Genomic DNA, 14019 nt, shown 5'->3' on the forward strand with positions numbered 1-14019 from the left:
CAACAAAGTACAGTGGAGCAGCCCGGCTCAGCGCTCCTTGCAAAATGATTGGTCAAAGTTTTTCCGACTGCCTGATAAAGCGTCAGCTCCGACATAAATCAATCCGGTGAGGGGGCTGCGCTCTCGCTGTCATCCGTCCGCACCGCATTCCATATCGAGGATGGATTGTTTTATGCTGATGCAATGTGCTATCACGTCAGGGCTCCGGCGGCCACGTAACCTCAGCCTGAGCTGCCCGCCGCCCGGTCCCCCCGCCTTTTGCAGGAAGGGGGGGCGCAGTTCTCGCCATGGGGCGGCGGGGGCGGAGGAGAGGCGGAGGGAAAGCAGCAGGCTGCCTCGGGAGGGACGCGGGCTGTGAAGCCCTCTCCCCAGGCGGGTCCAGGAGGGAGAGAGGGAGAGCAGGGCAGAGGGAGGGAGAGAGCCCCAGCCTGTGAGCAGCCACAGCATAATTAAAGAGGAAGTGGTTCTGTCCCCCCACCTCACACACAAACACACCTTCACTCCACCCTGCAGGCCCTCGTTTCCTCGTCTCTGTCCCCTTGACACAAGATGTTTATTAAACAACAGCGCAGCAGCAATCCACTGGAAATGATGGGGCGAGAAGTTGGGGGGTTTTACAACGTTATCCTCTTTTGAAGGGGCTCTTTGTGACTATTTGGAGAGAGTTTCCGGCCTGGAAGCTTCTCTTGACCCCTCAGTAGCTGAGAAAAGAGAAGAGAAATTTAAGAGGAGTGGGGGGTACATGTCCAAAAATCCTGTCTTAAAATTTAGCTATCCTAACATTAGAATCTGCATGAAGTTAAAGGGATTTGTCAGGCCCTGGAAAGTTGAGTCTCTGAGAGTTTAATACAACTAGCCAAAGCTCCTTTAAATTTCTCAGGCCTCTCTCTGGCCCTGGCCAGAGGGAAGTGGGGTGAGGGGCACAGCCATTTCTCCTTTCCTCCACTAAATAGCTGACCAGGCCATTAGAATGGCCCAGATGAGGGAGCTGGATGTGACAAAGGGTTAAGAGAACTTCCCTAAAGTGTCAGCAGAGCAGAGGTGTGGGAAGGAGTCCCAAGTAATCTTCCCTTCCACCCAGTGAGGATGGAGACTTTCGCCCCTCCTGCCCTGCTCGGAAGATTTTCAAATACCAGTGTCGGACACCAGCACAGACAGAGAGCCTGCTGGGTCAGTCTGCCACCCACCCGCCGCTTTTCTTCCTGCGACTCTCTCTTGCTGGAGCTTCCAAATCTCCTGTTTTATTGGTATCAACTCTGCTGGCCCTGTGCTGGGACTCCCCTGAGGCCACCGGCTGGCTTCCTGGCTCATCTCCCAGCCATTGCTCTTCCAGCTTCTGCCCTGTGTGCAGTCACTTCTTGTGCTGTGAGCACTCAGGGAGGGCGGGCGGCCCTTGGACAAACCGGATTCTCCTTGGATTGGGTTTAGGGTCAGGCTAGGGCTGATTTTCTCATCATTCTCCGACCCTGGGTCCTTGTAAGATAGGCTGCCCCTGCCCCATTATTTTAACAAAAGCGGGGCCATTCTAATTTGAGATTTTATCTTTTTGTCTATGTACCCCTCTGCCGTGCAGAAAGCTGCAGATCACCTCCGCACACGCATATCCTCCTACTGGGTTTTCTTCCCCCAAATGAAGCCATCTCGTGTCATTATGTGTGAAATACGAGGATGAAGCGCCATATTTCTTCACATTATGGCGATTTCAAAATGATTTTTTAAAGATCAATGCCAGTGCCCAACCAGCCCCCTCTTTTTCAAACCCAGCTCTCTGAGGGCGACAGCCTGGCAGATCCGAAACGGAACAGCGGGAAGATCTGCTTTTTCCTTGGGACCCAAGTGAGGAAACAAAAAACTGATGCAAATTCTTCTAAGTAGCGGTTGGATGTATGGGAAAGTCGAGGGAGCTACTCGGACTCAGCAAGAAAGCTGGACGCAGAGTGAATGAATCAGTTAAGTCAAAGCACCTGTTCTCGATTTGCCAGCTGTAAGGAGCCTACTGTTGGCTTTACCTGTATTAAATATATTCTTCAGAAAAAAAAATCTTTCCTGCCATAAATAGTGGTGTTATGAAGCATGACAGGCTGAGTATACAGCTTTCTGTAGTATATAAATTGGGGTCCAAAAGGACATGTGGACTATGGGCGGGGACTTTTTTTATTTATGAAAAAGTCGCAGTGCTAGGCTGTTTTTAAGGCCCAAGCACTGGACTCCGACTGCAGCCCTTCTGGTTGCCATTCCCCGCCCTGGATTTGTCATTGCCTTTCTTTGCAACAACGGAGAATTCAAGAGGGCCATTTAGTTTAGGGAAGTTAGAGGAAGAATAGCATGTGGGCTCCGGGCTTTTGCCCTACAAGGGTGGAGTGTCTCAGCGGGCAGATTTTGGGTTCGACGGTTGCTGTCTGTCTGGGGAGTTGCCCCTAACCTCTTGTGGCTCCTGGGTGCTGAAGAAGAAGACCTAGACCTCTTTCCTAAGACCAGAGCTTAGTCTTTGCTCACAAAGAAGCTGGAGGATAGGATCAATTTCAAAATGACAGGTTTTGAGGGTCTCAGTCTTCTCAGGAGAGGTGACTCTGAAACAAAAAGAAAGAACTGGCACCCAAGCCCTGGAGTTTGGACCCCAGCTCATTTCCCTCCAGGTGGGGATGGAGATGCACCAAGCAATGAGTCCCATCCTGGACGAGCTTTCCATAAAGCGTTGCTGCCCCTAATTGGAGCTCAATTTCAGCTCAGGCAAATGATTAAAGGGTTGAATGAGAGGGAGCCCCCTTGTTTGGGTTCTCTGAGGGCCTGGGACCCTCCCCTCCTCCCCAAAAAATGTTTTCTCTCCCAGACAATGGTACCTACCACGATGGGAGGGAGGAGGGCAAACAGGTCTGCAGCCCTGGAACCCAGCTTCTAAACACGCTTAATAGAGGGGTTGCTTGAGTAGGGGGTCACTTTGTCCTGAGAGAGCAAACTGCTCCCCAACCCTCCCTCAATCTTAAAGAGAAAGAAGAAAAACCCTGTCTTCCCTTGAAGCCTCTTGCCATTCCCTGCACAGGAGCCGCTCCAGAACACAGCTGGGGCCAGTGGCCGGTAGCTCCGGGAAGAGCAGCAGGGTAAAGCTGCAGCCCTTGACCACACTGGGGCCCAGAGCATCAAAGGGAGAGGCTGAGGTGGAGAGTGCAGAGGCCAGCCCTGGCCAGGACCAGCCGGTGAGTGCCTGTGCTTTAGGGGCGGCTTTCAGAAAGGTTATTGTTAGTTAAAAGAGAGAGAAAATTTAGACGAGGAAAGAAAATGAAACAAATAAGAAAAAAGGAAAAAGAAAACAATATATGGGAGAAGGGGGTAAAGTTTGTTTTTAATCAATATGATAAACTGAAATTTATGAATGTTGTATTTGAATAGATGTGTATATCCTGTACGTATATTTCAAATCAATATTTCTTAATGGAGAACCCAGTATGCAAATGTGCTATACTCTATGTTGTGTATAGAATATGTAATAAATAAATTCACCCAACTATAATACTGGACGTGTTTGGGTGTCCATACATAAGATTTAGTGGTATATATGCAGATGCATGAATAACCCCTGTGAGTGATAAGGGTTTACAATTCTGCTAAGAAGATCTATGACCCCAAATCTTGTATGTACATTTTTATAACCATCACACACCTGTGAAAAGAGCAAAAACTTGAGTATCTGTGTACTTGAATTGTGGCTACAAAACATTAGCTGATTTGGAAATTTCACTTGAAAATCTGCCTGCTGACTTGATATTTAAGCGAAATACATACCGTATCCCCAAACAAATGCATGCATCTTAAATTTAGATTCTTTTACAATTTTCTTCTAAAATATCTCTCTGGAAGATGAAGGAAATGCCTTGAATTAGTCCAGAGAAGGTCATGAAAATTTGTGACTTTTTTGTCCAACCATGAAAATCATTTACTACGTATCCTACCCAAAGTTACAGGGATAGTGTGCATCGTGTGATCCTTATTTCCTGGTAGTGATGGGCACCAGATGAAGGCACCATTACTTGTGCATGAGTGTGTCCTGCACAAGTGTGAATCTGACCAGTAGACAGAGAGGAGCTGAATGTGAAAGCCATCAGGTAAATGTGGAGGTCACACAGAGGCACTGCTGTGTACAACGAAATTAGGAAAGTCTCCAAGTCTATGTCCCCAAGCACCTGAAGATATTTCTTCTGAACCAGGATCAGTGTCCAGGCCCACTATGGGAAAGAAAGAGGCATGGGGACACTTTCTCCAAGAGGGAAGAAATCAAGGTCCCCAGAACCTTCACCCTTTATACAAAACAGCCTCCAAAACAAGTCACATCGAATCTGCACACATGAGTTCAAATCTCAGTGTTTCCACACCCTACAATTGAGGATTTTAACTGTAAAGTAACGAAATCTTCTGCCCAACCTCCCTCCCAGGATGTCAGAGGTGAAAGGAAGGACTTAGAGGTCAGCGGCTCAGGCAGGCCTCAGAATCCTCTTACCAACTCACAGCCATCAGGGATCTGGAAGGTGGGGGGAGGCCGACTTTTTGGGAGGGAGCATCCAGGAGGCCAAACGGGGTGGGCGGCAGGCTGGGCGGAAAGGAGCTGAGCAGGTAGAAGGTTATTACGAAATTGCTTCCATAAAACCTGTGGCTGTTGTAAAACTCTCTGCTTTCCAAAGACTTTATTTCCTCCTTTCTCTCTAACATCCCCCTTTTTTCTTTTTACAGCACTGTTTCTGGGAGGGGGTGGAAGATAGGCTCCGAGTAGCTGGGCAGGTTTGTGAGAGGCCCAGGGAGAAGCAAGGTAAGGCAGCGACACACTCCAGACCATCTTCACCCAGACCCGAGGACAAGAAAATGTCAAGGGACAGCACTGGGGCCTTTGCTCACCAAGACAGTGGGTTGAAGTCTGCATTTCCCCTGGGCTGGGGGTAGGTCTCCCAAGGGCCCCTCCACCCTAGCAGAGGCCCCTTATTCAGAGACCCCCCCGCCCCTTGCTCTCCAAGTCAGCCTGGCGCCAAGCCCCATCCGGTCAGGCCCCTTTCCACATTTCCTCTGCCTCAAGCAGGGGGGAAAAGTTTGGGAACAAAAGTTAGCTTATGCTTTGGACCATTCCGCGCCTTCCGCCAGCACTTCTAGTTATTCCTTTCCTGGGCAGACAGCCAGCAGCCTGGAGAGGGCTGGGGTCAAAGAGGGTATCACAGCTTTGCCCCTGCCCCACCCCCCTGCTCCATCTCCTGTCACTCCATCAGTTGGAAGGAACTGCCCAGCAGCCTGGGCTCCCCCATTAGCCTGCAGGTCAGGCCTCTCGTCCACGGGTTGACCCTCAGGACCAAGGGTCTATGAGGAAGCCTTGGGCACTGAGTAGGGAAGGAGCCAACTTTGGGACTGGCAAAGGGAGGACTTTTTAAAACCTACCTCTGTCCCACTAGGGGGCCCTAGGAAGGACCCTGGAGGCTTAGAGGCCGAGACTGCAAGGGATCTTGATGTTTCCTTTTGAGAATGGAAGTACTGAGCCCTCTTCAAGGACCTGAAGCTTCCTTTTGAGGTAAAGCCCTATCCCCCAAAGGGCTACAATGACGTCAAGGACACCCTGAGTCTCTTTAAATCAAGCATTTGCAAAGTTAGAGAGACTCTCTTTGGAAAGTCCGAATGCAGACAGAAGCCCCAGACCCAAGGCAGGAAGCTTGAAGCCCCAACTACCATCCTTGGGCTCTGCAGAATAGCCCAGCAAGGTGCCTTTGGAGAGTGAAGTGCTCCCCATTCCCCCTTTCCCTCCCAACACACACTAAAAAATGCAGAAGTGGGGAGCCACCCTAGAACCAGATCTCTTCTCTGGGGACCATCCTGGGTGCTCCAGGGTGAGGGATCTCAAACCTCTTCACCATTTTGCAAAAGTCATGCACTAGTCCTGACTCTGCTTCACCGCCCCCCAAACTAAGCGAGGAGCAGTAACTGCCGTGAGTCGGGTGGTTTAATGTCGTTGTGTTCAGAAATTGAGGCCCAACAACAAGAAACTACCTAATTCACTCAGCAGTTCCAGTTCACGCTCCGGGTCAAGGGCTCACTGGGGGCAGGCCCCTACAACCATTTTGCGGGTGAAAACGGCTGGCTGGCTAACTTCATTCATTTTCCTCCACCTCTTCCCCAACAGAATTCAGTTGCTAGTAAACAACATATCCAAAGAACTGGAGACAGGACTCCAGGCAAAACCGTTCTGGAGCTGGTCCTGGCAGCTCCGATTCTGGGGACTTCCGCTGTTTAGCAGGGGCCCTGGCCGAGGGGACTCTAGGCCCAGCCCCAGACCTGGGCAGAACCTTGTGGATATACCTGCTTGGTCACCACCTCTCAGTCTCTGTTTCTGCAGCTGGAAGTCTCCACAGATAAAAAAATTTCTCAGCTTCGAACTGTCACCAAGGTGCATCTACATTCATTGTCTAGCTAGTGCCTATATTCCAGGTCACCCAGAGTAGTCTGAGAGACCAAATCTTCAAGCCCTACATCAAAGTCCAGCTTTGAGGCTGGGGTACAAACAGGAGAGTGGAGAGGAGTGCTGAGAAAGTGACAGCCGGAAAAGCAGAGTGTGAGAAAGTATCAGGTAGACTAGGGAGCACACAGAAGGACATGACTAGGAGGGAAAGCGCGTTGACCTGAACAGTCGCTGTGAAGTCACCCTGCCCCAAATGTCCCGGTGACCCTGGCTCCGCAGAGGTGGAGCTGTCGCAGGTAAGAGAACCCATTCGGAATTCACAAATGAAACCGGGCAGCTGAAGGCTCTGATTGGGACGCAAGTAACTAATTTGCCTCTTCCTTCCTGACCTTCAGCCTGGGCCCTGTGCTCCCCGGCCCCGACTGGTGTCTCCTACTGCCACCTCTACGCATCCAGACACCCGCGTCGTCACAGGTGCTCACTCACACACACACACCCGCACCCGGTCGGCGGCCCCGCGGGGCAGAGGCGGTGGACTTACCTGGGCGGCTGCGGCGGCGCTGGGCGGGAGCGGCCGTCGGAAGGTGCGGAAGGGGCAGGACGATCAGGTCGGTAAGGCCCGGCTCCCTCCCGTCCTCGCCCCGGAGGCGAGTGTCCGAGTGGCCACGTGTCCGGCCGGGAAGTCCGAGGGAGCGAAGGAATTTGCCTGGCCGCCCGCTCCCCCTCCCGGGTATAAATCTTGGGGACCGGAAATACAATAAAACTTCACCGTGTTGATGAACTTCAAACGGTTTACATCCCCTCATGTCCTGAAAAGAAAGACGGCCGGGGGGCGGGTGTAAAGGAAGGGGAAAACAAATTTATGAGCCGCAGAAGCCCCCGCCTCGGCCCCTTTCTTTTGCTGGAGCAGACTTTGTCCGGGTGTAGAGAAGCGTCCCCAGGCCCCGGGCTTGGCCCCGGCCGTCCCCGCCGCCAGGCGCGCCCTTCTCTGCAAGGAGGCGCCGCGCTGCCCCGGCCCCGCGTGGTGGCCCGGGCGGCCGTGCGGCCAGGACTGGAAGCCGCCGTCTAAACCACAGTCCCAAGCCCCGCACCCATCACCGGCTCGGCTCACCGGCCGGGATGAGGCGCCCGACTCCTCGCCAAAGCAGAGTCGGGCTCCGTGGTCCTTCCTGGCTAACTGGCTCTGCCAGCCACGCCCTGGGCTTCCATTCTTTGCATCTTTCCGTTGAAAGCGGGTTTTTGTTTTTGTTTTTTCTTTTTTCATCTCCAGCAGCCAGACCTTTGCCCTGCCCCGCCCGTTTATTGCCAGGTACTTGCAAGAAGGGGAGAGGGCGTCAGGAGGCCTGAGCTGGGGGTAGGGGCTCCCAAAGGAGTAACCGAGGGGCCGTTCTTCGGAGGAGTGGGTGTGACAGCCAGCGCTAAGCAGTGTCCAAATTGGCTTCTGCCGAGCTCTGCCGCCATCTCCTCTCCGCCTCTTAAAATCAAACAAAAACAACGACCGACTGAACCATTGAACCTCCACGACCCTCTCCATAGTTCTTGCCTTCTCTGGACCGTTTGTTTTTCACAAAACTTAGTGGAATCCGGATTTAGAATAGCTATTAGGCCATTGTGAACCCAAACTAGAAAAAAAACTCCTTTGCGTCTTGGGCTTCAGATAACTGAAAGCAAAATTATTGGCTTCCTGCTCATTTTGTCTGCTGAAGGGGCCTGGTTAATGCTCTTCTGAGTGGGAGAGCAAAGGAATTCCATCATGCCTCATAGTCATTCACCAAAAAAATAACGAGTCAGGTCTAAGAGGTGCTGGAGGAGCTCCAGCTCAGGTTGGGCTTGGATACAAGACTGAGGCCCAGTTGCAGACTCATGTGGGTGTCTGGTGCCCTGAGGGCAACCTCCTCCTACAGACACACACATGTGACCCTGTGAGACCTGCCAACACCACTCCCCTCCGCGTTCCAAGAAAAGGTGTTAAAGCACTGCCAGGGATTTTCGAAAAATGGAATGGGCAGGAGAAATACTAGGCAGTGGTCTACAGTCCCTGAATGTTCTGAAAGGCTAACTTTGATTTAGGCAGTCTCACTCTGCCTCAGCCAGTGAGGGTGGGAGGTGCCCTCTGGCCCCTTCCTTGCACCAAGAAGCAGGAGATGGGGAGCTCATTAACAGCTGGAGGACAAGAAGTAGATTGTTTCCATCCCAACATTCATATTCCAGAATATGCATGAGGAGATTCCTCCTGCTCCCCTAGTCGTTATGTGCCCGAATTTCCTCATTTTGCACTTTATCATGTTATATTTTTATTAAAAGTACTGTGATGACAGCTTCTGTCAGTCACCCCTCCTATCAGGATTTGTCTCAGAGCTGTTAGTGATGAGCGTGGAGGGCATGACTGAGAGGCCAGCAGTTTCTACACCTTTCAAGACTGTTCTTACCCACCCCCTACCCCACCTCAGAAGCCTGCAGTGAGAGCAGTTCAGTATGCTGGTCTCGGACCAGTGAAAGAGGATTGAACCATTTTAGTCTTAGACTCTAGAAAATCTGAAGAGGCCTTAAGAGTGGCATACCTGTGCACACACAAGTTTTGCATACACTTTTCAGGGGGCATTTTGGCTTCCCCCTACCCTCATCCCCAGAACCCAGGCCAGAGATTCCAGTTTTTAAAAAGAAACCTCTCTGCATGGGGCCAAATGACACCTCAAATCCATTCCCATAGACACCAGCCAGCCTTCTTATTCAGAGGTCACCTGGCCCTAAAGACATCAATTTTCAAATGGTCAGCACAGACACCCACCAACAGGGGCGCTAGTGCCAACAAGCACCTTCCTGAATGCCACTCATACACTAATTGAGCCGATAGTCACTCAGTGAGTAAAGGCCACTTAGGCAATGTCGCTTTTCACTCTCAAAAGTTTTCTGAATGTTTTTCGAAAAGTACATCGATCTTCAAATTATTCAGAGAATTGCAAATGTAGGTGACTAAGCTGTAAGATTTAAGGTCAACTTTTCCCTACTCCCTTCTTTCCTCGAACATAAAACAGAGTTCTAGAATAATTGGAAGAGGCCGGACGATGTGGATGGTGAGAGGAGGCAGTACAGATACATTGCAGAACACAGGATCTTCAAGGAAGCCGAAATTTACACACCCTTCCATTTTGTGAGAGACACAAGAATAAATATTCCCGGGACTTCCTGATCCCTTCCTAGGGTTTGTTGGTGGGGGCCGGGGTGTCTCATAGAAGTCACAAGTGTCAGAAGCCATGTGCCTGAGACCGGAGCTGGATCCCCGCTCCCCGCCCCCTCCCCGCCCCGCTCCGCCCCAATTTCTGGCGTGGCTGGGCAAGCTGCTCTGTCACGCTGGCGGGTGAGGCTGAGGCCGCTGCTGACCTCTAGGCGGCACCCTAGCTTCTTGCGCAGCTCCGTGTTCCGCGCTGGGTGCAAGGACTGGTTCCTGCAGACTCACTGGGCTTTGCCTGGAGCTGACCGCCGGCGCGTCGCCTTTGGCGCCCTCTGCCAAGCGAGAGAAACACGATTAAACGAGTGAAGGCTGGGAAAGGAATCCACAGCTACTCATGGCTCCATCCGCTCCCCACCCCCTTCCCCCATCCCGACTCTAGGGAGCTTTCCACAGCCCAGATTTCCTTTGATCTCCCCAGTGGCCAGCTCAAGGGCAGAGCCTGAGTCTTCAATCCCCTCCCCCAACTTGTAAAGGAAGACATTGAGGCCGGAAGAAATTAAGTATTTAGCCAAGATCAGAACAGCTATTAAAAGTGGTAAAGCAGGGCCGAAGCATCCTTCAACTTCCAATGGAATAGTCTTACCCCATAATTGCGACCACCCCAGAAACAATGTCTTTCTTGTAAGCAAAATTCATTTCCAGAAAGGCAGCCTTTGGGGGTTTTCTACTTTGGAAGTTTGAGGGTTTAAGATTTGGGGGAGCACATAAGAGAATTGGAGGCAGATATAGGAGCAGCTCAGCTAGGACTGGGAGCCAAGACAAGTCTGCCCCTCTCCTTTCCATGACTTGGCCAGCTTAACTCATAACCTCCCTAGCCGTGTGTGATCATGGACAAGTGCCTTAGGACCTCAAAGGCCCGGATGAAAATGACCTGCTAGGTGGGGATGTTGTGGGGCCCTGATGACTAAGAAAAGGTGTCAGATACACGACCATCGCATAAACCAACTGAGAAGCTGGTTTAGGGTAAGCAATAGAGTCACTCCCTTTGCTCAAATGGGGCCTGTCAAGTTATAGGGTGAGGTAAGGAAAAAGAAACCTTGCTCCACATCCAGCCCCTCTGAGTCTGAGCTCAGAGACATCCAGAACCTGAAAAGTGCAGGGTAGGAAAAAAAAAATTTCCCTTCTCCCAAGGCAGAGAAGCCTTTTTATACTTCACAGTCCTCTGAGGTGGTTCTCCAAAGATATTCTTGGGACAGTGGTCCTGGAGAATACCCTGCAGGGAAGGAAGGGAAGAAAAGGGGCTAGAAGGCCACTGGGGCTGGGCAACAAAGAGCATGTGAGTACCATGGTAGACTAGAACGCAGCGCCTGCCCAGGTCTGTGGCCCAGGAGAGGCGCCTTTCCCAGCTGGGCAGGGGCTTTCCTGGGTGCCTAATTACTGAGTGCACATCTGGAGCATCTATGCCCTACCCAGCCTCGAGTATGTTATTCTGCTCCAAACGCTATTTTCATTCCCAGGGCTGAGTCATAAAAGACTCTGGAGGCAGAATAAAGTCAGGTCTGTGCGTATCAGCATTCTTGTGTATGTGAGTGTGTGCGTCTGTGTTTCACTATGATTGCTCAATCGATTCACAAAAGTTAGGAGGGGAAATGGAACAACATCAGGCAAATTCAATTGTGAACATACTGTCAGCCTAATTATCTGCTTATTTCAAGGGAAAGCATTTGGGGCTTGGAATTAGCCAATTAATTGCATCACTTCTTTGTTCACTTTAGGGCAGGAGAAACTGTTCTATTCAAAGATTCCATGTTTCAAGAACTTTTAAGAGTCATTGTCAATTTTCTTTATTTTCATCCCTGTTATATATACCTCTTGGGCATTCAGATCTGCCACTATCACATCAACATTACCACACACACACACACAGACACACACACACGCACACACACACACACACACACACAGGCTTTATGCCTCATACAGTAACTCAATTTCTCCATCTGCAGAATCTAGAGGTCTTAACTTTTAGGATCTTAGGATTGTTGAAAGGATTAATTAATGTACAATGTACCTAGGGTTTAACACAATGCCCTGTGAACAGGGAGCATTTAGTAAATAGTAACTATCAATAACAAAGAGGAGGAGGTGTAAAGAGGGTGGAGGAGGAAGAGAAGGGGAGGAGGAGGAGGAGGAAACCTGCTTTGTTCTCAGAGAACCAGTCTATGTTGGAGGGTGTGCCCCTCAGCCTGTATATGTATAATGAATTCTTTTGACTTAGAGCAACGTCCATAAAAGTGAGGCCCCTTGAACCCCTTGGCCTGTAACTCCCTCTTCAATGAGGAACAGAGAATTGGGGCAATTATCTGGCTCATTTCAGGTTCAAATTCCCTTTAGCCTGAAATATCTGGATCTGATGGGGGAAAAGTCTGGGGAATGGTGGCATATTCTCATTGAACTTCTCAGTGAAGCTTTTCCTTTTGCCAGAGTGAGCAAGATCCTGCCTTGTTAGAGAATGAGCAGAAAAGAAATAGGGGGCCCAGAAAGCTGGAATTAAAACAATGGCTGAGGTCTTACTTATTTCCTGGGCAGTCAGGAGGCCTTGGAGGTCTCCATACGCTGGCCTCAGAGACTCTCAAAAAAAGTTCCAGACCATTCCTGGTGGGAAGTTTTATTTCACATTCAAACATTTCCTGAGCTCCTACTGTGTGCCCAGCCCTGGGTTGAGCTCAGGGGCTCCAAAGGGAGCTGTACCCCACCAGTTGACAGAGTGCTAACTTGCAGTCTGTGAAAAGTCTCTGCTCCCAGAACCAAGTCCAGGACCTGGGAAGGGGGATGACCCTGCTGAGCAAGAACTTCTGACCAATAGTAGCATTGCCTTTTCAGGGCCAAAGTCCTGGTGCAGGGGTAGAGCCAGAGGATCTGAGGGCATCTCCCTCCCATTGTCTGTCAGAATGAGGCCAAATCCACGGTGGGGATGGCCTTGTGGGAGGAGGGGCAAAGAGCTGACTAGAGGCTTCTGATCCGGAGAACACCAATTAGCTTTCTTTAATTAGTAAAGTGGGGAAACAAATAGGCATATATTTCTTCTGCTCTGATTAAAAGCATTTAGGTCAGGTGTTCACAGCCAGAAATTTTCAGTTTAAGTTGTTCTAAGCAGAAAATCATTTATTTTTTTCTTTTTATTTTCAGGCAGGGATCTGAATACTATTAGCCAACCATTGGCTTCTTGTTACAGCCCTGAATTGCTGGGTGGTTGTGCCAGCTCACAGAGAGGCAGCCAAGAATGGATTGGGGTTTTCGTGTCCAAGTCTCATTTGCTTAAAATGTGTGGGCAATTGAGGACCAAACAGGCAGGCTTAGGTTTGTAGTAGTAGTAGTAGTATGTGTGTGTGTGTGTGTGTGTGTGTGTGTGCATGCGCATGTAATAAAACAGATAATTTCCAATTCCCTTAATTTGTCTGAATATAGTCCTTGAAGAAGGAAGTTTGTTCAAGTTGCAGCCCCCAAAGAAACCTGAATTTTCTTTGGGAAGATCTAGCTCAATTCATAGAGTGGGGAGAAGGCAAGGAAGAATTTACTGTCTGGAGGGGAAGAGGTAAGTCTTAATAAGCCACACACATGAGGCTCTGTGAAACTAGGAGGTCCCTAACCTCCTCACCCCCACTCCACTCCCACCCCTTCACCCTGGATTGTCAGAGGCCACTGGCTGTTTGGCTCCTACAAACAAGATTTTTTAAATGTTCAGGAGAAAATCCTTCCCTTTTCAGCCCAGAATTCAGTATCCCCCAGCCTCTAAACTTGGCTAAGCCCTTAGCCCCAGGAAGATTTGAAGTCTCTGAGAAAACTGAATAGGTAGATTAATAAGGGACACAAAAGAAAATTCTATTGCCTGATTTCCACTTGTTTGGCTCACAGACAGAATTATCTAGGGTGTTGTCACTGGACAGCCTTCCCTTCCCAGGAGTTCCACTGTTTTTTATTCGCTGGGAGGAAATGCCCAAACCCGACTTCCCTCAGGCACCTGTCCCATTCCCAGCCAGGCCAAAATCAGCTTTCTCCAGCAAAGCTCTTTCCACTTGCTTGAGCCCCCTGGTCCTGAGGAAGGAGGAAAGACTGACCCCACTGGGAACCCAGCCCCCACCAGTAGCGGTGGGAAGAGGACAATTGCTGCATGAGTGTTTTTAAAGGTGAAAGTTGACTTAGCAAACACCGAGATATTAGCCACAGGATGAAAAGTGAAGACCTACGTTAACTGACCAGATTTGGCCTCTGCATTTTCCAGACACCAGCTTCTTTGAACAACCCAAAAGGAGTTCATAATTTGGGGTCCAAGGAGTCTGAAACCCTCTGAAATTGTGGGATTTGGTTAGTACTACGTAAGCATATTTTTTTCCTAGAGCGGTGGGAATCAATAGCTTTCATC

The sequence above is a fragment of the Pteropus alecto genome, unplaced genomic scaffold, assembly GCF_000325575.1.
Source record: "Pteropus alecto unplaced genomic scaffold, ASM32557v1 scaffold98, whole genome shotgun sequence".
NCBI lineage: Eukaryota > Metazoa > Chordata > Mammalia > Chiroptera > Pteropodidae > Pteropus > Pteropus alecto.